At 43.8% G+C, this 27,987-nt stretch overlaps 1 long non-coding RNA gene across 1 annotated transcript; it reads right to left on the reverse strand.

The window, feature by feature from the left end:
- Window positions 1-1,681: 1,681 nt before the first annotated feature.
- On the reverse strand, window positions 1,682-27,272 carry LOC123495113 (uncharacterized). The gene is made up of 2 exons (XR_006667147.2): window positions 26,931-27,272; window positions 1,682-1,883 (listed from the first exon to the last, which is right to left on the reverse strand). It is a non-coding gene; the product is annotated as an uncharacterized lncRNA (long non-coding RNA).
- Between the last annotated feature and the right edge of the window lie 715 nt (window positions 27,273-27,987).

Here is a 27,987-nt window from a genome sequence, read left to right on the forward strand (position 1 = left end):
TGGCCCTCAAATTTGGCTGAACGAAATTTGTGCACTTTTACACATTACTTACCGCCTTTTATGTATTGGATAGTTACACTTGGTGAAACTGTGAACCCCTGTCTAGTTTTTAGCATAAGAATCACCTTTCAATAAATTTTGCATGCACTTCCATTTTCAGTTTTCTTTTATTCTGAAAATACTAAAATATTATCTACTAGTGTATCTTTTAATTGCCTTGTGCAACTAGTAAGACTAGCAGGTTGCCAACCTTGTTAGAACTGTCGGGGACACAAGTGAAGTTTCATTTGTGTTACAAACATTATGACTACTACTGGGATAACTTGCCCTAACTGATTGATACCTTGGATTCTTACTGAAGTAAGCTCACTACATACCCCAAACTATTGCACTTGTAAGCCCAACACTGCACTTGATACACAAGTCAGCAAGATCAAGCATTCTGGCACTGCTCCTAGGGAGATAAGTGCCATGCAATATTTTTGTACTTCTTAACAAATTGCCTTCAGTGCAAGCTTTCTATAGAGGTAATTGTTTTTTGCAGTAGGTTCTGTAACACTTTTGTTGTATTCCTTGTTTTATATCTTGCTTAGTTGTAGCATTTTTTATCAAAGCTATCAAAAACTCCAAAAAGTTTAATAAATTCGGCACCTAGTTAATTTTTGTTTAGTAGCTGTAATGGGTATCATTAATGCAAGCATTTAGTTGTGTGATTTCTCTACCACCAATAACAATGATTTGGTGAGCAAACTTATCAAACCACCCACTAGTGTTGATTCCTATGATATCAGCCCTGTTTTGTTTAACCTTGTTATGAATGAATAACTTTTTGGCTCATTCAACTCTCTAGAAAATGGGTTGGATATTCCAACACGGGTCAGACCATCGAAGTTCTCGGACCTTGTGAAGAATATAGAAGGCACATCTGACCTTAAGAAGAAGCCTCTGCTTATGCACGGATATGCCCCGGACCCTGCCTACACAGTCCAACAAGTCAGACTGTACAACTTAGGTCGGCCAGTCCGACTTTTCCAGGATAACACACAACGAGCAAAATTTTGGTGGGCCTATTTATACACCATTTGTTCCCCACGAGGAAGGGGACGACTCCGACACTTTCTCCACCATTTTTCTATCACTACAAGAAATATGTCAACTTGCGACCATCACTATTGGTCACTGAAAGGTCATTGTTTTCATTTGCGACCTTTTTGTGACAAAAAACAGATGGTCAAAAGCTGGCGGTCGTAAACTGAAATTCATGACCTTCTTTGTGATATGTAAAAGGTCGTTGGTTCTTTGACCAAATTTTTGGTCACTGGCAACCTCCCCAGGCCAATTAGGCATCCAACGTGGCAAGCTGATGTGGCACAAGAATCAGCCCGGTCCAATTCGGTTTTCTACATGGGCCGAGCCCATTAATTCAGCCTTTCTATATATCTTTTTCTGTCAATTTTTGGTCGACTTCATGGGCCTGGCCCAACATTGCAGCCTTTTTATTATTGGGCCTTGGCCTTTTCGTCTACATAATTTTAATTTCCTTTTTTTATTAAATGGGTCCACCAGTCAGATGGGTCCTAGTTGTCAGGTTTGGGTCTGGTAAGTGAGTCCCATCTATCAGGCTCATATTCTTCATATTTCAACTAGTATTTAACTTGGCAGACAAAAGCACACATGATACTTCAAATAAGAGCAACCAGATCACGTTGCCAATACATATGACCATGTGTAATACAGTACTTTACAAGATCTACATGTGTAACGAGCTCTACAAGTGTGATACAATACTGCTTTACAAGAAAATGATGACATGCCGGACTCGCTGGACAACCATAGTCAAGGCTGGGAACAAACAAAACGGTAACATGGCTTCCTCTGTCACCCTGTTACATGAATGAGAGAAGAATTAGAAAAACTGAGGCAAATATATTATGAACAGTGAAGGAAATATGCCCTAGAGGTAATAATAAAGTTATTTATTTCCTTATATCATGATAAATGTTTATTATTCATGCTAGAATTGTATTAACCGGAAACATAATACATGTGTGAATATATAGACAAACAGAGTGTCACTAGTATGCCTCTACTTGACTAGCTCGTTGATCAAAGATGGTTAAGTTTCCTAGCCATTGACATGGGTTGTCATTTGATTAACGGGATCACATCATTAGGAGAATGATGTGATTGACTTGACCCATTCCGTTAGCTTAGCACTCGATCGTTTAGTATGTTGCTATTGCTTTCTTCACGACTTATACATGTTCCTATGACTATGAGATTATGCAACTCCCATTTACCGGAGGAACACTTTGTGTGCTACCAAACGTCACAACATAACTGGGTGATTATAAAGGTGCTCTACAGGTGTCTCCGAAGGTACTTGTTGGGTTGGCGTATTTCGAGATTAGGATTTGTCACTCCGATTGTCGGAAAGGTATCTCTGGGCCCTCTCGGTAATGCACATCACTTAAGCCTTGCAAGCATTGCAACTAATGAGTTTGTTGCGGGATGATGTATTACGGAACGAGTAAAGAGACTTGCCGGTAACAAGATTGAACTAGGTATTGAGATACCGACGATCAAATCTCGGGCAAGTAACATACCGATGACGAAGGGAACAACGTATGTTGTTATGCGGTCTGACCGATAAAGATCTTCGTAGAATATGTGGGAGCCAATATGATCATCCAGGTTCCGCCTTTGGTTATTGACCGGAGACGTGTCTTGGCCATGTCTACATAGTTCTCGAACCCGTAGGGTCCGCACGCTTAAAGTTTCGATGACAGTTATACTATGAGTTTATATGTTTTGATGTACCGAAGGTTGTTCGGAGTCTCGGATGTGATCACGGACATGACGAGGAGTCTCGAAATGGTCGAGACATGAAGATTGATATATTGGAAGCCTATGTTTGGATATTGGAAGTGTTCCGGGTGAAATCGGGATTTTACTGGAGTACCGGGAGGTTACCGGAACCCCCCGGGGGCTTAATGGCCATAGTGGGCCTTAGTGGAAGAGAGGAGAGGCAGCCAGGGCAGGGCCGCGCGCACCTCCCCCCTAGTCCGAATAGGACAAGGAGAGGGGGGCGGCGCCCCCCTTTCCTTCCTCTCTCCCTCCTCTTTCCCCCTCCACTCCTAGTCCAACAAGGAAAAGGGAGGGAGTCCTACTCCCGGTGGGAGTAGGACTCCTCCTGGCGCGCCCCTCCTTGCCGGCCACACCTCTCCCCCTTGCTCCTTTATATACGGGGGCAGGGGCACCCTAGAGACACAACAATTGATCGTTTGATCTTTTAGCCGTGTGCGGTGCCCCCCTCCACCATAGTCCACCTCGATAATACTGTAGCGGTGCTTAGGCGAAGCCCTGCGTCGGTAGAAAACATCATCATCGTCACCATGCCGTCGTGCTAACGAAACTCTCCCTCAACACTCGGCTGGATCAGAGTTCGAGGGACGTCATCGGGCTGAACGTGTGCTGAACTCGGAGGTGTCGTGCGTTCGGTACTTCATCGGTCGGATCGTGAAGACGTACGACTACATCAACCGCGTTGTGCTAACGCTTCCGCTTTCGGTCTACGAGGGTACGTGGACAACACTCTCCCCTCTCATTGATATGCATCACCATGATCTTGCGTGTGCGTAGGAAATTTTTTAAATTACTACGTTCCCCAACAGTGGCATCCGAGCCAGGTTTTATGCGTTGATGTTATATGCACGAGTAGAACACAAGTGAGTTGTGGGCGATATAAGTCATACTGCTTACCAGCATGTCATACTTTGGTTCGGCGGTATTGTTGGATGAAGCGGCCCGGACCAACATTACGCGTACGCTTACGCGAGACTGGTTCTACCGACGTGCTTTGCACACAGGTGGCTGGCGGGTGTCAGTTTCTCGAACTTTAGTTGAACCGAGTGTGGCTACGCCCGGTCCTTGCGAAGGTTAAAACAGCACTAACTTGACAAACTATTGTTGTGGTTTTGATGCGTAGGTAAGAACGGTTCTTTTTCAGCCCGTAGCAGCCACGTAAAACTTGCAACAACAAAGTAGAGGACGTCTAACTTGTTTTTGCAGGGCATGTTGTGATGTGATATGGTGAAGACGTGATGAGTTATAAGTTTTTGTATAAGATGATCATGTTTCGTTGAAGTTATCGACAACTGGCAGAAGCCTTATGGTTGTCTCTTTATTGCATAAGATGCAAGCGCCAAATAATTGCTTTACTTTATCGCTATGCGATAGCAATAGTTGCAAGAGCAATAATTGGCGAGACGACCATGTGACGACACATTGATATAGATCAAGATGATGGAGATCATGGTGTCATGCCGGTGACGATGGAAATCATGACGATGCTTTGGAGATGGAGATCAAAGGCACGAGATGATGATGGCCATATCATGTCACATATTTTGATTGCATGTGATGTTTATCTTTTATACATCTTATTTTGCTTAGTTTGACGGTAGCATTATAAGATGATCTCTCACTGAATTATCTAGGTATAAGTGTTCTCCCTGAGTATGCACCGTTGCGAAAGTTCTTCGTGCTGAGACACCACGTGATGATCGGGTGTGATAGGCTCTACGTTCAAATACAACGGGTGCAAAACAGTTGCACACGCGGAATACTCAGGTTAAACTTGACGAGCCTAGCATATAACAGATGTGGCCTCGGAACACTGAGACCAAAAGGTCGAGCGTGAATCATATAGTAGATATGATCAACATAGTGATGTTCACCATTGAAACTACTCCATCTCACGTGATGATTGGACATGGTTTAGTTCATATGAATCACGTGATCACTTAGAAGATTAGAGGGATGTCTATCTAAGTGGGAGTTCTTAAGTAATATGATTAATTGAACTTAAATTTATCATGAACTTAGTCCTGGTAGTATTAGCATATCTATGTTGTAGATCAATAGCTCGCGTTGTTGCTTCCCTATGTTTTATATATGTTCCGTGAGAAAACTAAGTTGAAAGATGATAGTAGCAATGATGCGGACTGGTCCGTGATCTGAGGTTTATCCTCATTGCTGCACAGATGAATTATGTCCTTGATACACCGCTAGGTGACAGACCTATTGCAGGAGCAGATGCAGACATTTTGAACGTTTGGCTAGCTCAATATGATGACTACTTGATAGTTTAGTGCACCATGCTTAACGGCTTAGAATCGGGACTTCAAAGACGTTTTGAACGTCATGGACCATATGAGATGTTCCAGGAGTTGAAGTTAATATTTCAAGCAAATACCCGAGTTGAGTCTTAAAGAGTCCTTGGCTATGCCGACTCATGGATGCTTCGTATGTCATGTGCACTGCCTTGTACATGATGGTGCTGTACGATCGAGCCCGTGTGGGCCCCACCACAAAAAATTCGGACGAAATCTCTATCATATGTTTGTTCCGGCTTATTCTGCAAGTCAAATCCTTTGTTTTGTTCTGCTTTGTTTTGTGGTATTCGAGTTGCTTCAATGACAAGTGTTGATTCCATACCTTATTCTAAGCGGTGTTCTCATATTCCTATGTGGATACTAATCCTTTGTGATCATCGAGTTTGCCATCTTAATTCTATTTCCAACCGGTGTGTTTCTCTTCGAGATGATCCCATCATTCTCCCCATTCGGAAGATCAATATTAAGTTTTCTCAACGTTGTTCGTTTCATCTGCCCCAAGTTGCCTTTGTTTTTCCCGCCCTCCCACCCTCTTTCTTCAAGGACTCAGATTTCTTAATCATGTATCCATCTTATGGAGGTGAAGTTTCTTCATTTTTTTCAATCAATGTTCTTATCCGGTGATTCTCAGGAAGATGCTCAGGAAGCTTCAAGTTTATCATTCTTCATTCTCGTATTCTTTTCCGGTGGATTCAATTGAAGCTTTCAGTGTTTGATTATAGCCCTTTCCTCCTTTCAAATGCTTTCTCATGCCGGTATATCTCTTAATCATTCCCCGCTTGCTATTCAATTGTTCCGGAGTGCTGAAGATATCTCTGAAGATTCGTGTATCCACTCCGCATCAATTCTAACTATTTCGAGGATGTTACCTCATTCAAGCTATTTAATTCAACCGGCGCAATCTTTCTTTTAATCATTCAACGGTGTTTCTTTTGAGTGGGCCCTAACCCACAGGTCTATTCCCAGGATCTTACCTGACTCTTCTAATTTTTCGGAGTTATTCTCAAATTCATTGCAAAGTTTGTCGTAAGAATGAATTTTCATCAGTCATATGTCTTTCTCCAAGATCTTTCAAATTCTTTCATCGTTGTTTCATCATTTCTATTATCCATTGTTCCGGAGTGTCTCAATAATTTTGGTGGTATTTCTCGTCGTCATTCTCAGATTTTGAAGACCGAAGAAGAGTTTCCTCTTAAATCCTTACCCGTTCTTCCAAAGATTCATAGTTCTAACTTATGCCATCCTCTCATAATTATTTTTGATTGTGAGGATTCTTTTCACCCATCCGGAGCAATCCATGAGTCTTTTTAGTTTGATTCTCCGAAGGCCATCATTTCAGAAGATTTCTTCGTTATAAGTTTTCAGCCTCGTTCTCCAATTATTCTAAATTGATGTCTCTTCGTTCATCTCCATATTCTCCCGGTGCATCGTTCAAGTATCCTCTAGTCAGCTCGTGATCTATTCGTTCTCATGTATCTAAATTCCCTCGAGTATTTGCGCGCGTTCTTTAATTCTTATGGTGTTTCGTCCTCTTTTCTTCAATTGTTTTCAATTCTCGCGGTGGTTCGTTCAAGAGTTCTCTTCCTTGGTTATCATATCAATTCATTCGTTCTTTCCAATCCTATCGACGGTTCGTTGAAGTCCTTCTCAAGTTTGCGCTATATCTATCTTAATCCTTTCTACGAGAATAAGTAGTACGCCAAATCCGTTGTTTGTCATCAATCTAAATTGGTGAAGGATACGCGTAATGTAATTCTTACTCTTGTTTCCTCCAAGTGATTAATTCCTTCTTCCGGAGTTCGTTCATGATATCAAATTCTCGGTTCCAAGTTGTTCATCTTTTCTTTCAGGAGTTCCAAGTTTTATCGGTTATATCATCCCGAAGCTCCATCTAAATCATTGCAAGGCTTCACCTTGTGTTGTCAACTTCTCTTTTTTTTATCATCCTTTTATTACCGGAGTTCTTCATGGAGGCTCTACATGGTGCTTCGTCAAGGATTCTTTTCATTCTTCAATTGTTCTGCAAGATTTCTCTTGAAGTTAAGATCAGCCAAGCTATACTCTAAAAAAAATAAACATGGTGCTCAACACATGTTTTGTTTTGTGGAGTCCAAGCATTCTTCATCTTGCATCCTAAAGTGCAATTCGTTCTACCTTATCATTTGAGGTGGTGTTATGTCATTCTTGATAATTTGAGTTCGCATTTCATGATTCACATGTTGTCAAGAATGAGGTATTTTAAATCCATTAATCTCTTCGTTTGAGTTATCTTGTGTCATATCCGCTTAAAGCATTTCCTAAGGAATATTACTATTGTGGTGCTTATCAATGATCCAAGTTTTCTCCTATCCTCTTGGTGAAAGAAGTTTTTCATCTCGTTGGTGTTATCAATTATATTAGTTGTTTCCGTAGTGGCAGAATTTCGACTCTATCTTGAGAAGTTTTCCATAAGCCCACAACAAGCTTGTTCTTTTCGTTGTTGATTTTTCCAACAACTCCGTTCAATCCTACTTCGTAAGGATGCTCTTTAAAATTCATTTATGGTAGGAGATGTTGGTTTCATTCTTCGTTCTATTCACTCCAACTATCCAACTATCATGCATTGTTTCCGGAGGCATGGTGATGTTGCTATCTTCACTCATCATCTCGATTTGTGAGGACCGTGTTCTTTTCGTGCTTATCCATTTCCAACCGGAGTGTCGTGCCCTCTTTTCAAGTTCTTCCCATTCTGTCAAGTTTTGCCTCCCTTCTCAACCGGAGTGCTGTCTGAAATCTTTCTTACCCCTTGTGCCATTCTTTCATTAGTTCCGGAGGCAATGTGTTGTTAATTTCATCAAGTATCCTCTCATCTTGTCAAGATCATGTTCAATTCTTTCCATTTTCTATCGGAGTGCTGTCCAAATTATGTCATTCTTGTTCCTTGTTTCTCTTTTCTACCGGTGTGCTTTCATATTAATTTTGATCCATTAAGCTCTTATTTCCATGTTTGTCAAACTACAAGGTTCTTGTAATGGTCCTTGTTCCTCTTGTTGAACGGAGTGTTTTAAATTTTGTTCACCTCCGTCGTGTCATTTCTTCAAGCTTTGCGACCTCTCAAGATTCTTTGGTTTCACTCGTTTGTCAAAGAAGCAACTTTGTTTTACCTCTTCCTCTTCCGCTTCTCTCTGGTGCCATCCTAGATCTCGGGATGAGATCCTCTCGTAGTGGTGGAGTGTTGTAACGCCCCGAGACCGATGCTCCAGAAGCCTTCAATGTTCTTCGTTGTCGTTGTGTGTAATTATTTGTTTGTTGCATTTCATCATGGCATCATCCGCATTGCATCGGCACCTCGTTGCCGTCATTGTTTTTAAAACCTGCATCCACTCATAGTTGCCGCGTCCCCCCTTGCTATCGTTGTCCGTTTCGAGACCAACCACACTTGCAACGTTGCTCCTCGTTTTCTCTCTTGTCTTCTCCGGGGCCTTTTGTCAGACACTTTGTCTTTGTCGACCCCTCTCAGACCACCCCTCGCGCGCGTCCGAAAATTGTTCCGAACCCGACCCGGGTTGTTGTTACTGATGGGTCCGGATCATCCCCAAACATCTATAAAACATCACCGTTTTCTTTGTTGGACTCTCCTAGCTTATTTTCTTGGCGTCCGATTTAAATCGGAGGGACGGGATAGCCCCTACTCTAATCCCCTACCTATATAACTAGTCTAACCCTAAAACCTAGGAGATCTGTCCCATCCATTTCGCCGCCGCCACCCGGTCTCGATCCACCTCGGGATCCCCTTCTCCTCGTTCCTCCACCCACCAACAGGACCCCGAGCACCCAATCCACCCCTCGCCGAGCATCTGAGCAGCAGCCGCCTCCCCGTGCGCGTCTCCTGCATCTTCGTCCTCCAGCCACGCCCGAGGCAATCGCCTCCTCTGCTCCGAGCGCCTCGGCCATCTCCTTCCTCGGGCCCCTGCACGGATCCAGCCAGCCCGCTCGATCCGGATAGGACCGAGGCAGCAGCCTCCGTCCTCGAGCACGAGAGGAGCTCGCCCGAGGCTTCCGTGACCATGGCCCCGACTCCAGCCGCCTTCCCCGCTGCTCTGCTCTCTCTACTTGCTCCCTTGCCTCTCTCTTACTTCCTCCAGCTCTCTCTCCCCCTCACTTATCTCTCTCTTTTGTCTCTGTCCCGTAGGAGTTCCCATCCATGGCGCCAGGAGAAGAGCGCCCCGACCGCCTCGCAACCAGCTCGCCGGAGCAAAGCTCCTCCTCTGCCACCCTTGCCCGTTCCCAGCCGGATCCCGCCAGCAGGGCCCCGTCCCCACCTCCGGCGCCCCAAGTTCCGCCGCCGCTGCCGTTCCACTGCCATGGTGCCTCGGCCTCCTCTGCTTCCCGCGTCGCCGCTGCCTGCCTCGCCTCCTGCCGAGCGCCTCCCTCACCTGCGGCCTCCTCCCCGACCCCGCGCCAAGTTCGTCTTCGAGCCACGCCGCCCTGGAGCTTCTCCGATGTCCCGCCAAGTCCCTCTGCTCGAGCTCGTCGACCCGCCGCTTCCCGCGCCTGCCGGCCCTGCCTCAAGTCCCGCCGCCGCTGTTCTGTTTCCTGACGAGCCGAGACGAGACGACCGCTGCAGCTCGCTCGCCTGGCGTTGACCAGTCGCCTAGGCCACCAGCTCGCCCACTTCGGCCTGCCTCCTCCACTGACCGGCCTCCAGCCCAGCTGCTACCCGTGAGCCTCCTCCACCGATCAGGGCCATGGCCCATGGTGAGAACCCCAGCCCCTTCAGATGCGGCCCGGATCATGTTTTTTTTCCCGTCTGCGATTTTTCCCATTATCCAGGATTTTACAGTTTTACAGAAAAACCCTCAAACATCATGCATATAATAACTCTTTAACCGTGCATCGGATTAAAATGATTTAAACATGTAAAATGCTTAGAATTTTGTCTAGTTTCATATTATGCTGCACTCATCCATGTTTAAAATGTTTAAACTTGCTGTTTATTTAATTTTGCATATATGCCATGTTAAAATGATTTATTTCATAACTAATTAACCGTAACTCGGATTTAAATAAACTTTATATGTAAATGGGGTAGAAAAATGCATAGAATAACTTCGTTCACTTTATTTTGCTGTTTAAAAACATTAAAATTGTGTTTATGGCAGAACAGTACCAAATCTAAAATATGCATATGGGGATTTTCCGGAATTGTTGTTTGTTGTTCCGGACTCATTTAAATTTGCCTAGATAGGTAGTTTTCATATGCCTCACCTCTTGCCATGTTAATCAACATTTAATCTCGTCTTGTTCATAAACGGGAGCAAACTAAATAATTGATGTGGTGTTTCTTCAATATGCAACTCGTTGCATATTGAGCTCCATTTAATTTGTAGTATTGTTTATGCACTTTGCCATGCCATCCCTCATTAAACCGGACATGCATCATATGTGGTTGTGCATCATGCCATGTGTATGTGATGGTTGTTTACTATGTTGTTTGTTTCTTTCCGAATTTCTTCTCTCGTTAGCTTCGGTTTCATTCCGGAGTTGTGAGGATTCGTTCGACTACATCCGTTTGTCTTCTTCATGGGCTCGTTCTTCTTCCTTGCGGGATCTCAGGCAAGATGACCATACCCTCGAAATCAATTCTATCTTTGCTTTGCTAGTTATTCGTTCTATTGCCATGCTGCGCTACCTACCACTTGCTATATCATGCCTCCCATATTTGTCATGTCAAGCCTCTAACCATCCTTTCCTAGCAAACCGTTGTTTGGCTAAGTTACCGCTTTTGCTCAGCCCTTCTTATAGCGTTGTTAGTTGCAGGTGAAGTTGAAGTTGGTTCCATGTTGGAACATGGATATTTTGGAATATCACAATATCTCTTATTTAATTAATGCATCTATATATTTGGTAAAGGGTGCAAGGTCCGGCCTTATGCCTGGTGTTTTGTTCCACTCTTGCCGCCCTAGTTTCCGTCAGACCGGTATTATGTTCCTTGAGTTTGCGTTCCTTACGCGGTTGGGTGATTTATGGGACCCTCTTGACAGTTCGCCTTGACTAAAACTCCTCCAGCAAGGCCCAACCTTGGTTTTACCATTTGCCACCTAAGCCTTTTTCCCCCGGGTTTTCGCGAGGCCGAGGGTCATCTTTATTTAAACCCCCGGACCACTGCTCCTTCGAGTGCTGGCCCAAACCGAGCGATGTCCGGCGCCCCCTGGGCAACCAGGGTCTATGCCAACCCGACGTTTGGCTCATCCGGTGTGCCCTGAGAACGAGATATGTGCAGCTCCTATCGGGATTTGTTGGCACATTGGGTGGCTTTGCTGGTCTTGTTTTACCATTGTCGAAATGTCTTGTAAACCGGGATTCCGAGACTGATCGGGTCTTCCTGGGAGAAGGTTTATCCTTCATTGACCGTGAGAGCTTATAATGGGCTAAGTTGGGACACCCCTGCAGGGTATTATCTTTCGAAAGCCGTGCCCGCGGTTATGAGGCAGATGGGAATTTGTTAATGCCCGGTTGTAGAGAACTTGTCACTTGACTTAATTAAAATACATCAACTGTGTGTGTAGCCGTGATGGTCTCTTCTCGGCGGAGTCCGGGAAGTGAACACGGTTTCTGGGTTATGTTTGACGTAAGTAGGAGTTCAGGATCACTTCTTGGTCATTACTAGTTGACGACCGTTCCGCTGCTTCTCTTCTCGCTCTCATTTGCGCATGTTAGCCACCATATATGCTTAGTGCCTGCTGCAGCTCCACCTCATTACACCATCCTTTTCCTATAAGCTTAAATAGTCTTGATCTCGTGGGTGTGAGATTGCTGAGTCCTCATGACTCACAGATTCTACCAAAACAGTTGCAGGTGCCGACGATGCCAGTGCAGATGACGCAACCGAGCTCAAGTGGGAGTTCGATGAGGAACGTGGTCGTTACTATGTGTCCTTTCCTGATGATCAGTAGTGGAGCCCAGTTGGGACGATCGGGGATCTACTATTTGGGGTTATCTTATTCTCATTTGGATTTTGACCGTAGTCGGTCTATGTGTGGATTTTGGATGATGTATGAATTATATTTATGTATTGTGTGAAGTGGCGATTGTAAGCCAACTCTCGTTATCCCATTCTTGTTCATTACATGGGATTGTGTGAAGATGACCCTTCTTGCGACAAAACCACAATGCGGTTATGCCTCTAAGTCGTGCCTCGACACGTGGGAGATATAGCCGCATCGTGGGCGTTATACTACAATCACTTGAATCAAGTGGGAGTTAATCTTCCAGATAAGATAGTGATTGACAAAATTCTCTAGTCACCATCACCAAGTTAGTAGAACTTCGTGATGAACTATAATATGCAAGGGATAATGGAAACGACTCCCAAGCTCTTCGTGATGCTGAAATCAACGAAAGGTAGAAATCAAGAAAAACATCAAGTGTTGATGGTTGACAAGACCACTAGTTTCAAGAAAAGGGCAAAGGGAAGAAGGGGAACTTCAAGAAGAACGGCAAGCAAGTTGCTGCTCAAGTGAAGAAGCCCAAGTCTAGACCTAAGCCTGAGACTAAGTGCTTCTACTGCATAGGAACTGGTCACTGGAAGTGGAATTACCCCAAGTATTTGGCGGATAAGAAGGACGGCAAAGTGAACAAAGGTATATTTGATATACATGTTATTGATGGGTACTTTACTAGTGTTTATAGCAACCCCTCAGTATTTGATACTAGTTCAGTTGCTAAGATTAGCAACTCGAAACGGGAGTTGCAGAATGAACAGAGACTAGTTAAGGGTGAAGTGATGATGTGTGTTGGAAGTGGTTCCAACATTGATATGATCATCATCGCACACTCCCTATACTTTCGAGATTAGTGTTGAAACTAAATAAGTGTTATTTGGCGGTTGCGTTGAGCATGAATATGATTTGATCATGTTTGTTGCAAAACGGTTATTCATTTAAATTAGAGAATAATTGTTGTTCTGTTTACATGAATAAAACCTTCTATGGTCATACACCCAATAAAATGGTTTGTTGGATCTCGATCGTAGTGATACACATATTCATAATACTGTAGCCAAAAGATGCAAAGTTAATAATGATAGTGCACCTTATTTATGGCACTGTCGTTTAGGTCATATTGGTGTAAAGCGCATAAAGAAACTCCATGCTGATGGAATTTTGGAATCACTTGATTGTGAATCACTTGATGCTTGCGAACCATGCCCTATGGGCAAGATGACTAAAACTCCGTTCTCCAGAACAATGGAGCGAGCAACAGATTTGTTGGAAATCATACATACTGATGTATATGGTCCGATGAATATTGAGGCTCGCGGCGGGTATCATTATTTTCTGACCTTCACAGATGATTTGAGAAGATATGGGTATATCTACTTGATGAAACATAAATCTGAAACATTTGAAAAGTTCAAAGAATTTCAGAGTGAAGTGGAAAATCATCGTGACAAGAAAATGAAGTTTCTATGATTTGATCACGGAGACGAATATTTGAGTTACGAGTTTGGCCTTCAGTTAAAACAATGTGAAATAGTTTCACTACTCACGCCACCTGGAACACCACAATGTAATGGTGTGTCCGAACGTCGTAACCGTACTTTATTAGATATGGTGCGATCTATGATGTCTCTTACCGATCTACCACTATCGTTTTGGGGTTATGCATTAGAGACAGCTGCATTCACGTTAAATAGGGCACCATCTAAATCCGTTGAGACGATACCGTATGAACTATGGTTTGGCAAGAAACCTAAGCTGTCGTTTCTTAAAGTTTGAGGTTGCAATGCTTATGTGAAAAAGTTTCAACCTGATAAGCTCAAACCCAAATCGGAGAAGTGCGTCTTCATAGGATACCCAAAAGAAAATGTTGGATACACCTTCTATCACAGATCCAAAGGCAAGATATTCGTTGCTGAGAATGGATCCTTTCTAGAGAAGGAGTTTCTCTCGAAAGAAGTGAGTGGGAGGAAAGTAGAACTTGATGAGGTAACTGTACCTGCTCCCTTATTGGAAAGTAGTTCATCACAGAAACCGGTTCCTGTGACACCTACACCAATTAGTGAGGAAGCTAATGATGATGATCATGAAACTTCAGATCAAGTTACTACCGAACCTCGTAGGTCAACCAGAGTAAGATCCGCACCAGAGTGGTACGGTAATCCTGTTCTGGAGATCATATTACTTGACCATGACGAACCTACGAACTATGAGGAAGCGATGATGAGCCCAGATTCCGCGAAATGGCTTGAGGCCATGAAATCCGAGATGGGATCCATGTATGAGAACAAAGTGTGGACTTTGGTTGACTTGCCCGATGATCGGCAAGCAATTGAGAATAAATGGATCTTCAAGAGGAAGTCGGGCGCTGATAGTAGTGTTACTATCTACAAAGCTAGAATTGTCGCAAAAGGTTTTCGACAAGTTCAAGGTGTTGACTACGATGAGAGTTTCTCACTCGTATCTATGCTTAAGTCTGTCCGAATCATGTTAGCGATTGCCTCATTTTATGAAATCTGGCAAAATGGATAAACAAAACTGCATTCCTTAATGGATTTATTAAAGAAGAGTTGTATATGATGCAACCAGAAGGTTTTGTCAATCCTAAAGGTGCTAACAAAATATGCAAAGCTCCAGCGATCCATCTATGGACTGGTGCAAGCATCTCGGAGTTGGAATATACGCTTTGATAAGTTGATCAAAGCATATAGTTTTATATAGACTTGCGGTGAAGCCTGTATTTACAAGAAAGTGAGTGGGAGCACTACAACATTTCTGATAAGTATATGTGAAAGACATATTGTTGATCGGAAATAATGTAGAATTATTCTGCAAAGCATAACGGAGTGTTTGAAAGGAGTTTTTCAAAGAAAGGCCTCGGTAAAGCTGCTTACATATTGAGCATCAAGATCTATAGAGGTAGATCAAAACGCTTGATAAGTTTTTTCAATGAGTACATACCTTGACAAGATTTTGAAGTAGTTCAAAATGGAACAGTCAAAGAAAGAGTTCTTGCCTGTGTCACAAGGTGTGAAATTGAGTAAGACTCAAAGCCCGACCACGGCAGAAGATAGAAAGAGAATGAAAGATATTCCCTATGCCTCAGCCATAGGTTCTATAAAGTATGCCATGCTGTGTACCAGATCTATTGTATACCCTACACTGATTTTGGCAAGGGAGTACAATAGTGATCTAGGAGTAGATCACTGGACAACGGTCAAAATTATCCTTAGTGGAATAAGGATATGTTTCTCAATTATGGAGGTGACAAAAGGTTCGTCGTAAAAGGGTTACGTCGATACAAGTTTTGGCACTGATCCAGATGACTCTAAGTCTCAATCTGGATACATATTGAAAGTGGGAGCAATTAGCTAGAGTAGCTCCGTGCAGAGCATTGTTGACATAGAAATTTGCAAAATACATACGGATCTGAATGTGGCAGACCCGTTGACTAAACTTCTCTCACAAGAAAAACATGATCACACCTTAGTACTCTTTGGGTGTTAATCACATAGCGATGTGAACTAGATTATTGACTCTAGTAAACCCTTTGGGTGTTGGTCACATGACGATGTGAACTATGGGTGTTAATCACATGGTGATGTGAACTATTGGTATTAAATCACATGGTGATGTGAACTAGATTATTGACTCTAGTGCAAGTGGGAGACTGAAGGAAATATGCCCTAGAGGCAATAATAAAGTTATTGTTTATTTCCTTATATCATGATAAATGTTTATTATTCATGCTAGAATTTTATTAACCGGAAACATGATACATGTGTGAATACATAGACAAATAGAGTGTCACTAGTATGCCTCTACTTGACTAGCTCGTTGAGCAAAGATGGTTAAGTTTCCTAGCCATTGACATGGGTTGTCATTTGATTAACGGGATCACATCATTAGGAGAATGATGTGATTGACTTGACCCATCCCGTTAGCTTAGCACTCGATCGTTTAGTATGTTGCTATTGCTTTCTTCATGACTTATACATGTTCCTATGACTATGAGATTATGCAACTCCCGTTTACCGAAGGAACACTTTGTGTTCTACCAAACGTCACAACGTAACTGGGTGATTATAAAGGTGCTCTACAGGTGTCTCCAAAGGTACTTGTTGGGTTGGCGTATTTCGAGATTAGGATTTGTCACTCCGATTGTCGGAGAGGTATCTCTGGGCCCTCTCGGTAATGCACATCACTTAAGCCTTGCAAGCATTGCAACTAATGAGTTTGTTGCGGGATGATGTATTACGGAACGAGTAAAGAGACTTGCCGGTAACGAGATTGAACTAGGTATTTGTTGGGAAACGTAGTAATTTCAAAAAAAAATCCTACGCACAAGCAACATGATGGTGATGCATAGCAACGAGAGGGGAGAGTGTTGTCCACGTACCCTCATAGACCGAAAGCAGAAGCGTTAGCACAACGCGGTTGATGTAGTCGTACGTCTTCACGATCCGACCGATCAGGTACCGAACGCATGGCACCTCCGAGTTCAGCACACGTTCAGCCTGATGACGTCCCTCGAACTCCGATCCAGCCGAGTGTTGAGGGAGAGTTTCGTCAGCACGACGGCGTGGTGACGATGCTGATGTTCTACCGACACAGGGCTTCGCCTAAGCACCGCTACAGTATTATCGAGGTGGACTATGGTGGAGGGGGGCACGGCACACGGCTAAAAGATCAAACGATCAATTGTTGTGTCTCTAGGGTGCCCCCCTGCCCCCGTATATAAAGGAGCAAGGGGGAGAGGTGCGGCCGGCCAGAAGGGGCGCGCCAGGAGGATTCCTACTCCCACCGGGAGTAGGACTCCCTCCCTTTTCCTTGTTGGACTAGGAGTGGAGGGGGAAAGAGGAGGGAGAGAGGAAGGAAAGGGGGGGCGCCGCCCCCCTCTCCTTGTCCTATTCGGACTAGGGGGGAGGGGCGAGCGGCCCTGCCCTGGCCGCCTCTCCTCTCTTCCACTAACTCCCACTATGGCCCATTAAGCCCCCGGGGGGTTGCGGTAACCTCTCGGTACTCCGGTAAAATCCCGATTTCAGCCGGAACACTTCCGATATCCAACCATAGGCTTCCAATATATCAATCTTCATGTCTCGACCATTTCGAGACTCCTCGTCATGTCCGTGATCACATCCGGGACTCCGAACAACCTTCGTTACATCAAAACATATAAACTCCTAATATAACTATCATCGAAACTTTAAGCATGCGGACCCTACGGGTTCGAGAACTATGTAGACATGACCGAGACACGTCTCCGGACAATAACCAATAGCGGAACCTGGATGCTCATATTGGCTCCCACATATTCTGTGAAGATCTTTATCGGTCAGACCGCATAACAACATACGTTGTTCCCTTTGTCATCGGTATGTTACTTTCCCGAGATTCGATCGTCGGTATCTCAATACCTAGTTCAATCTCGTTACCGGCAATTCTCTTTACTCGTTCTGTAATACATCATCCCACAACAAACTCATTAGTTTCAATGCTTGCAAGGCTTAAGTGATGTGCATTACCGAGAGGGCCCAGAGATACCTCTCCGACAAACGGAGTGACAAATCCTAATCTCGAAATACGCCAACCCAACAAGTACCTTCGGAGACACCTGTAGAGCACCTTTATAATCACCCAGTTACGTTGTGACGTTTGGTAGCACACAAAGTGTTCCTCCGGTGAACGGGAGTTGCATAATCTCATATTCATAGGAACATGTATAAGTCATGAAGAAAGCAATAGCAACATACTAAACGATAGAGTGCTAAGCTAACGGAATGGGTCAAGTCAATCACATCATTCTCCTAATGATGTGATCCCATTAATCAAATGTCAACTCATGTCTATGGCTAGGAAACATAACCCTCTTTGATCAACGAGCTAGTCAAGTAGAGGCATACTAGTGACACTATGTTTGTCTATGTATTCACACATGTATTATGTTTCCGGTTAATACAATTCTAGCATGAATAATAAACATTTATCATGATATAAGGAAATAAATAATTACTTTATTATTGCCTCTAGGGCATATTTCCTTCAGTCTCCCACTTGCACTAGAGTCAATAATCTAGATTACACAGTAATGATTCTAACACCCATGGAGCCTTGGTGTTGATCATGTTTTGCTCGTGGAAGAGGCTTAGTCAACGGGTCTGCAACATTCAGATCCGTATGTATCTTGCAAATTTCTATGTCTCCCACCTGGACTAAATCCCGAATGGAATTGAAGCGTCTCTTGATGTGCTTGGTTCTCTTGTGAAATCTGGATTCCTTCGCCAAGGCAATTGCACCAGTATTGTCCCAAAAGATTTTCATTGGACCCGATGCACTAGGTGTGACACCTAGATCGGATATGAACTCCTTCATCCAGACTCCTTCATTTGCTGCTTCCGAAGCAGCTATGTATTCCGCTTCACACGTAGATCCCGCCATGACGCTTTGTTTAGAACTGCACCAACTGACAGCTCCACCGTTCAATGTAAACACGTATCCGGTTTGCGATTTAGAATCGTCCGGATCAGTGTCAAAGCTTGCATCAACATAACCATTTACGATGAGCTCTTTGTCACCTCCATAAACGAGAAACATATCCTTAGTCCTTTTCAGGTATTTCAGGATGTTCTTGACCGCTGTCCAGTGATCCACTCCTGGATTACTTTGGTACCTCCCTGCTAGACTTATAGCAAGGCACACATCAGGTCTGGTACACACCATTGCATAAATGATAGAGCCTATGGCTGAAGCATAGGGAACATCTTTCATCTTCTCTCTATCTTCTGCAGTGGTCGGGCATTGAGTCTTACTCAACTTCACACCTTGTAACACAGGCAAGAACCCTTTCTTTGCTTGATCCATTTTGAACTTCTTCAAAACTTTGTCAAGGTATGTGCTTTGTGAAAGTCCAATTAAGCGTCTTGATCTATCTCTATAGATCTTGATGCCCAATATATACGCAGCTTCACCGAGGTCTTTCATTGAAAAACTCTTATTCAAGTATCCCTTTATGCTATCCAGAAATTCTATATCATTTCCAATCAGCAATATGTCATCCGCATATAATATCAGAAATGCTACAGAGCTCCCACTCACTTTCTTGTAAATACAGGCTTCTCCAAAAGTCTGTACAAAACCAAATGCTTTGATCACACTATCAAAGCGTTTATTCCAACTCCGAGAGGCTTGCACCAGTCCATAAATGGATCGCTGGAGCTTGCACACTTTGTTAGCTCCCTTAGGATCGACAAAACCTTCCGGTTGCATCATATACAACTCTTCTTCCAGAAATCCATTCAGGAATGCAGTTTTGACATCCATTTGCCAAATTTCATAATCATAAAATGCGGCAATTGCTAACAAGATTCTGACAGACTTAAGCATCGCTACGGGTGAGAAGGTCTCACCGTAGTCAATCCCTTGAACTTGTCGAAAACCTTTTGCAACAAGTCGAGCTTTATAGACAGTAACATTACCGTCAGCGTCAGTCTTCTTCTTGAAGATCCATTTATTCTCAATTGCTTGCCAATCATCGGGCAAGTCAACCAAAGTCCACACTTTGTTCTCATACATGGATCCCATCTCAGATTTCATGGCTTCAAGCCATTTTGCGGAATCTGGCTCACGATTGCTTCTTCATAGTTCGTAGGTTCGTCATGGTCTAGTAACATAACCTCCAAAACAAGATTACCATACCACTCTGGTGCGGATCTTACTCTGGTTGACCTACGAGGTTCAGTGATAACTTGATCTGAAGTTCCATGATCATCATCATTAACTTCCTCACTAATTGGTATAGGCGTCGCAGAAACTGGTTTCTGCGATGAACTACTTTCCAATAAGGGAGCAGGTACAATTACCTCATCAAGTTCTACTTTCCTCCCACTCACTTCTTTCGAGAGAAACTCCTTCTCCAGAAAAAATCTGAATTTAGCAACAAAAGTCTTGCCTTCGGATCTGTGATAGAAGGTGTACCCAACAGTCTCCTTTGGGTATCCTATGAAGACACATTTCTACGATTTGGGTTCGAGCTTATTAGGTTGAAGCTTTTTCACATAAGCATCGCAGCCCCAAACTTTAAGAAATGACAACTTTGGTTTCTTGCCAAACCACAGTTCATAAGGCGTCGTCTCAACGGATTTTGATGGTGCCCTATTTAACGTGAATGCGGCCGTCTCTAAAGCATAACCTCAAAACGATAGCGGTAAATCAGTAAGAGACATCATATATCGCACCATATCTAGTAAAGTACGATTACGACGTTCGGACACACCATTACACTGTGGTGTTCGGGTGGCGTGAGTTGCGAAACTATTCCGCATTGTTTAAAATGAAGACCAAACTCATAACTCAAATATTCTCCTCCACGATCAGATCGTAGAAACTTTATTTTCTTGTTACGATGATTTTCAACTTCACTCTGAAATTCTTTGAACTTTTCAAATGTTTCAGACTTATGTTTCATTAAGTAGATACACCCATATCTGCTTAAATCATCTGTGAAGGTGAGAAAATAACGATATCCGCCACGAGCCTCAACATTCATCGGACCACATACATCTGTATCTATGATTTCCAACAAATCTATTGCTCTCTCCATAGTTCCGGAGAACGGCGTTTTAGTCATCTTGCCCATGAGGCACGGTTCGCAAGTACCAAGTGATTCATAATCAAGTGGTTCCAAAAGTCCATCAGTATGGAGTTTCTTCATGCGCTTTACACCGATATGACCTAAACGGCAGTGCCACAAATAAGTTGCACTATCATTATCAACTCTGCATCTTTTGGCTTCAATACTATGAATATGTGTATCACCACTATCGAGATTCAACAAAAATAGACCACTCTTCAAGGGTGCATGACCATAAAAGATATTACTCATATAAATAGAACAACCATTATTCTTTGATTTAAATGAATAACCGTCTCGCATCAAACAAGATCCAGATATAATGTTCATGCTTAACGCTGGCACCAAATAACAATTATTTAGGTCTAAAACTAATCCCGAAGGTAGATGTACAGGTAGCGTGCCGACCGCGATCACATCGACTTTGGAACCATTTCCCACGCGCATCGTCACCTCGTCCTTAGCCAATCTTCGCTTAATCCGTAGGCCCTGCTTCGAGTTGCAAATATTAGCAACAGAACCAATATCAAATACCCAGGTGCTACTGCGAGCATTAGTAAGGTACACATCAATAACATGTATATCACATATACCTTTGTTCACCTTGCCATCCTTCTTATCCGCCAAATACTTGGGGCAGTTCCGCTTCCAGTGACCAGTCTGCTTGCAGTAGAAGCACTCAGTCTAAGGCTTAGGTCCAGACTTGGGTTTCTTCTCCTGAACAGCAACTTGCTTGCTCTTGTTCTTGAAGTTCCCCTTCTTCTTCCCTTTGCCCTTTTTCTTGAAACTGGTGGTCTTATTGACCATCAACACTTGATGCTCCTTTTTGATTTCTACCTCCGCAGCCTTTAGCATTGCGAAGAGCTCGGGAATCATCTTAGACATCCCTTGCATGTTATAGTTCATCACGAAGCTCTTGTAGCTTGGTGGCAGTGATTGAAGAATTATGTCAATGACGCTATCATCCGGAAGATTAACTCCCAGTTGAATCAAGTGATTGTTATACCCAGACATTTTGAGTATATGCTCACTGACAGAACTATTCTCTTCCATCTTGCAGCTGTAGAACTTATTGGAGACTTCATATCTCTCAATCCGGGAATTTGCTTGAAATATTAACTTCAACTCCTGGAACATCTCATATGCTCCATGACATTCAAAACGTCGTTGAAGACCCGGTTCTAATCCGTAAAGCATGGCACACTGAACTATCGAGTAGTCATCAGCTTTGCTCTGCCAGACGTTCATAACATCTGGTGTTGCTCCTGCAGCAGGTCTGGCACCCAGCGGTGCTTCCAGGACGTAATTCTTCTGTGCAGCAATGAGGATAATCCTCAAGTTACGGACCCAGTCCGTGTAATTGCTACCATTATCTTTCAACTTTGATTTCTCAAGGAACGCATTAAAATTCAACGGAACAACAGCACGGGCCATCTATCTACAATCAACATAGACAAGCAAGATACTATCAGGTACTAAGTTCATGATAAATTTAAGTTCAATTAGTCATATTACTTAAGAACTCCCACTTAGATAGACATCCCTCTAATCCTCTAAGTGATCACGTGATCCATATCAACTAAACCATGTCCGATCATCACGGTGAACATCACTATGTTGATCATATCCACTATATGATTCACGCTCGACCTTTCGGTCTCCGTGTTCCGAGGCCGTATCTGTTATATGCTAGGCTCGTCAAGCTTAACCTGAGTATTCCGCGTGTGCAACTGTTTTGACTCGTTGTATTTGAACGTAGAGCCTATCACACCCGATCATCACGTGGTGTCTCAGCACGAAGAACTTTCGCAACGGTGCATACTCAGGGAGAACACTTATACTTTGATAATTTAGTGAGGGATCATCTTATAATGCTACCGTCAATCAAAGCAAGATAAGATGCATAAAAGATAAACATCACATGCAATCAATATAAGTGATATGATATGGCCATCATCATCTTGTGCTTGTGATCTCCATCTTCGAAGCACCGTCATGATCACCATCGTCACTGGCGCGACACCTTGATCTCCATCGTAGCATCGTTGCCGCCTCGCCAATCTTATGCTTCTACGACTATCGCTACCGCTTAGTGATAAAGTAAAGCATTACAGGGCGATTGCATTGCATACAATAAAGCGACAACCATATGGCTCCTGCCAGTTGTCGATAACTCGGTTACAAAACATGATCATCTCATACAATAAAATTTAGCATCATGTCTTGACCATATCACATCACAACATGCCCTGCAAAAAGAAGTTAGATGTCCTCTACTTTGTTGTTGCAAGTTTTACGTGGCTGCTACGGGCTTAGCAAGAACCGTTCTCACCTACGCATCAAAACCACAACGATAGTTTGTGAAGTTGGTGCTGTTTTAACCTTCGCAAGGACCGGGCGTAGCCACACTCGGTTCAACTAAAGTTGGAGAAACTGACACCCGCCAGCCACCTCTGTGCAAAGCACGTCGGAAGAACCAGTCTCGCATACGCGTACGCGTAATGTCGGTCCGGGCCGCTTCATCCAACAATACCGCCGAACCAAAGTATGACATGCTGGTAAGCAGTATGACTTATATCGCCCACAACTCACTTGTGTTCTGCTCGTGCATATAACATCAACGCATAAAACCTGGCTCGGATGCCACTGTTGGTGAACGTAGTAATTTCAAAAAAAATCCTATGCACACCCAAGATCATGGTGATGCATAGCAATGAGAGGGAGAGTGTTGTCCACGTACCCTCGTAGACCGAAAGCGGAAGCGTTAGCACAACGCGGTTGTTGTAGTCGTACGTCTTCACGATCCGACCGATCAAGTACCGAACGCACGGCACCTCCGAGTTCAGCACACGTTCAGCCCGATGACATCCCTCGAACTCCGATCCAGCCGAGTGTTGAGGGAGAGTTTCGTCAGCACGACGGCGTGGTGACGATGATGATGTTCTACCGACGCAGGGCTTCGCCTAAGCACCCCTACAGTATTATCGAGGTGGACTATGGTGGAGGGGGCACCGCACACGGCTAAAAGATCAAACGATCAATTGTTATGTCTCTAGGGTGCCCCCCTGCCCCGGTATATAAAAGAGCAAGGGGGAGAGGTGCGGCCGTCCAGAAGGGGCGCGCCAGGAGGAGTCCTACTCCTACCGGGAGTAGGACTCCCTCCCTTTTCCTTGTTGGACTAGGAGTGGAGGGGGAAAGAGGAGGGAGAGAGGAAGGAAAGGGGGGGCGCCGCCCCCCTCTCTTTGTCCTATTCGGACTAGGGGGGAGGGGCGCGCGGCCCTGCGCTGGCCGCCTCTCCTCTCTTCCACTAAGGCCCACTATGGCCCATTAAGCCCCCGGGGGGTTCCGGTAACCTCCCTGTACTCCGGTAAAATCCCGATTTCACCCGGAACACTTCCGATATCCAAACATAGGCTTCCAATATATCAATCTTCATGTCTCGACCATTTCGAGACTCCTCGTCATGTCCGTGATCACATCCGGGACTCCGAACAACCTTCGGTACATCAAAACATATAAACTCATAATATAACTGTCATCGAAACTTTAAGCGTGCGGACCCTACGGGTTCGAGAACTATGTAGACATGACCGAGACACATCTCCGGTTAATAACCATTAGCGGAACCTGGATGCTTATATTGGCTCCCACATATTCTACAAAGATCTTTATCGGTCAGACCGCATAACAACATACGTCGTTCCCTTTGTCATCGGTATGTTACTTGCCCGAGATTCTATTGTCGGTATCTCAATACCTAGTTCAATCTCGTTACTGGCAAGTCTCTTTACTCGTTCCATAATACATCATCCCGCAACAAACTCATTAGTTGCAATGCTTGCAAGGCTTAAGTGATGTGCATTACCGAGAGGGCCCAGAGATACCTCTTCGACAATCAGAGTGACAAATCCTAATCTCGAAATACGCCAACCCAACAAGTACCTTCGGAGACACCTGTAGAGCACCTTTATAATCACCCAGTTACGTTGTGACGTTTGGTAGCACACAAAGTGTTCCTCCGTTAAACGGGAGTTGCATAATCTCATAGTCATAGGAACATGTATAAGTCATGAAGAAAGCAATAGCAACATACTAAACGATCGAGTGCTAAGCTAACGGAATGGGTCAAGTCAATCACATCATTCTCCTAATGATGTGATCCCGTTAATCAAATGACAACTCATGTCTATGGCTAGGAACCATAACCATATTTGATCAACGAGCTAGTCAAGTAGAGGCATACTAGTGACACTCTGTTTGTCTATGTATTCACACATTTATTATGTTTCCGGTTAATACAATTCTAGCATGAATAATAAACATTTATCATGATATAAGGAAATAAATAATAACTTTATTATTGCCACTAGGGCATATTTCCTTCAGTATTGAGATACCGACAATCGAATCTCGGGCAAGTAACATACCGATGACAAAGGGAACAACGTATGTTGTTATGCGGTCTGACCGATAAAGATCTTCGTAGAATATGTGGGAGCCAATATGAGCATCCAGGTTCTGCTATTGGTTATTGACCGGAGACGTGTCTCGGTCATGTCTACATAGTTCTCGAACCCGTAGGGTCCGCACGCTTAAAGTTTCGATGACAGTTATATTATGAGTTTATATGTTTTGATGTACCGAAGGTTGTTCGGAGTCCCGGATGTGATCACGGACATGACGAGGAGTCTCGAAATGGTCGAGACATGAAGATTGATATATTGGAAGCCTATGTTTGGATATCGGAAGTGTTCCGGGTGAAATCGGGATTTTACCGGAGTACCGGGAGGTTACCGGAACCCCCCGGGGGCTTAATGGGACATAGTGGGCCTTAGTGGAAGAGAGGAGAGGCGTCCAGGGCAGGGCCCCGCGCCCCTCCCCCCTAGTCCGAATAGGACAAGGAGAGGGGGCGGCGCCCCCCCTTTCCTTCCGCTCTCCCTCTTCTTTCCCCCTCCACTCCTAGTCCAACAAGGAAAAGGGAGGGAGTCCTACTCCCGGTGGGAGTAGGACTCCTCCTGGCGCGCCCCTCCGGGCCGGCCGCACCTCTCCCCCTTGCTCCTTTATATACGGGGGCGGGGGGCACCCTAGAGACACAACAATTGATCGTTTGATCTTTTAGCCATGTGCGGTGCCCCCCTCCACCATAGTCCACCTCGATAATACTGTAGCGGTGCTTAGGCGAAGCCCTGCGTCGGTAGAACATCATCATCGTCACCACGCCGTCGTGCTGACGAAACTCTCCCTCAACACTCAGCTGGATCGGAGTTCGAGGGACGTCATCGGGCTGAACGTGTGCTGAACTCGGAGGTGCCGTGCGTTCGGTACTTGATCGGTCGGATCGTGAAGACGTACGACTACATCAACCGCGTTGTGCTAACGCTTACGCTTTTGTTCTACGAGGGTACGTGGACAACACTCTCCCCTCTTGTTGCTATGCATCACCATGATCTTGCGTGTGCGTAGGAAATTTTTGAAATTACTATGTTCCCCAACAAACAGACCATTCATGAAAATGACATGTATTTAGAATGATAACACAAATTGAGCTAGCTAGTACCATGCTTTTTGTTCTCCAACTAGTTAAAATGAGATACCCACTCATACAAGAAAACAGATACACAGTGGAAGAGATACCAAAACAGATACACAAGTTGAGATGTAGTAGGCAGATTCATCAAGTATATATCATGATGTGTATTCATCATATAGCTGTTGAGATCCACCAATGCTCAATGCCAAAAATGTAAGGTAATGGTTATGGAAAATAGTAAACTTGCAACCAGATTTAAAACAAACAGAACAACAAGGTGATGACATGACCAAATGCTAACCAGAATGCTTTTAATAAAATGGATTGCTTCTAGCTGCTGTAGTAACGACATGTAGGTTCCATCAGGCCATGATCAAGTACTCCAAACCATTGCATGCTTTGCAAAATAAAATACTAGATGAATGTCACTAACAGGAGCACTAGGTGATTAACGGAACAAGACATGGCAGTGTATGTCTGAAGACAGGTGCTGCTTGTCGATGTTCTTCGCATAACTATAGGCTGACTGTCAAGTTAGCATTACAGAAAGCGAAAAAGAAAGTGGAAAAGACATGGCAGCCTATAGCTATGCTGAGAACATAGACAAGCAGCACCTGTCTTCAGATATTGTTGGCTTGCAGCCGCAGGTATCCTTGCTTCAAGTCAGGTCCAGGAACTCTTTGTGTGCACATCAAGGCAGAATAGCAGCCTCAGTCGTCCAGCCGCACTTCGCTGCAGGAAAACAAACAAATGGCTGAACCATCTTGGTAGAAACATAGTAAAAAAACTGCTAAATGGACACTAGCAGCAAAATATATTAGAATGTTAAATTTAACATGCTAGAAAATTAAAGGAGAGTGCCCCACACACACAGTGTTAGTAAGACTAGCATATAGTAGTTTGTCTTCTACACAATGCTTCTAATATAAGTAAGCATGAGAGTGTACGTGTTGGAGCTTTGTCGTGCATGCAAATATTTTATGAGGAGAACTAGATACATGTATGTGATCATTAGAATGCATACATATGTTGACAGCCAGTTTCGCGGGCAATTAAACTAGAGCGTGCAAAATACATTGTGATCTAATATTAGAGTACATGCTCAAGATATAAGTGGAAGCAGAGGAATATAATGGGATGGCAATAGTCTCTGAGAGGTTTATGCAAGCAGGTATTTTTATACTACCACTTGCATGATTTATTTATTTGAATAACACCAGGAGAACTGCTATATTCACTGATTACATGAGATGGTTGCCTCCCACTTAAGCAGATAAGCAGCACCCACTTTCTCTCTGATTCTACACCATTCACTTCCCTCTCTCGAATCTAGACAACTCCAATCTCCATTAACAACAGAGTTTTAAGAAAGTGAAATGGAAATAGACTCTCTAGTTTGATGTCCCAAACAAAATAATTCACTGTAAATTTGTGTAATAATGAGTGCATGGAGGGGAAATTAAAATGAATGTGAGCACAGCAATTTCCAAAACCTGTACAACAGTACAAGAACAGTAGCAACCAGTGATGTACAATGCTACATGAAAATGACTCTCAAAGAACAGAACAGATGGCTTCATTGATAAAGGATAATTTCATTGGCAGGAGTATACTAAAAGTGGAGTAAGATCCTTTCCTTTGGGAAAATCTCTATGCTTAATCTGTTTCAAA

This window comes from Aegilops tauschii, chromosome 7 (assembly GCF_002575655.3).
Source record: "Aegilops tauschii subsp. strangulata cultivar AL8/78 chromosome 7, Aet v6.0, whole genome shotgun sequence".
Classification (NCBI taxonomy): domain Eukaryota; kingdom Viridiplantae; phylum Streptophyta; class Magnoliopsida; order Poales; family Poaceae; genus Aegilops; species Aegilops tauschii.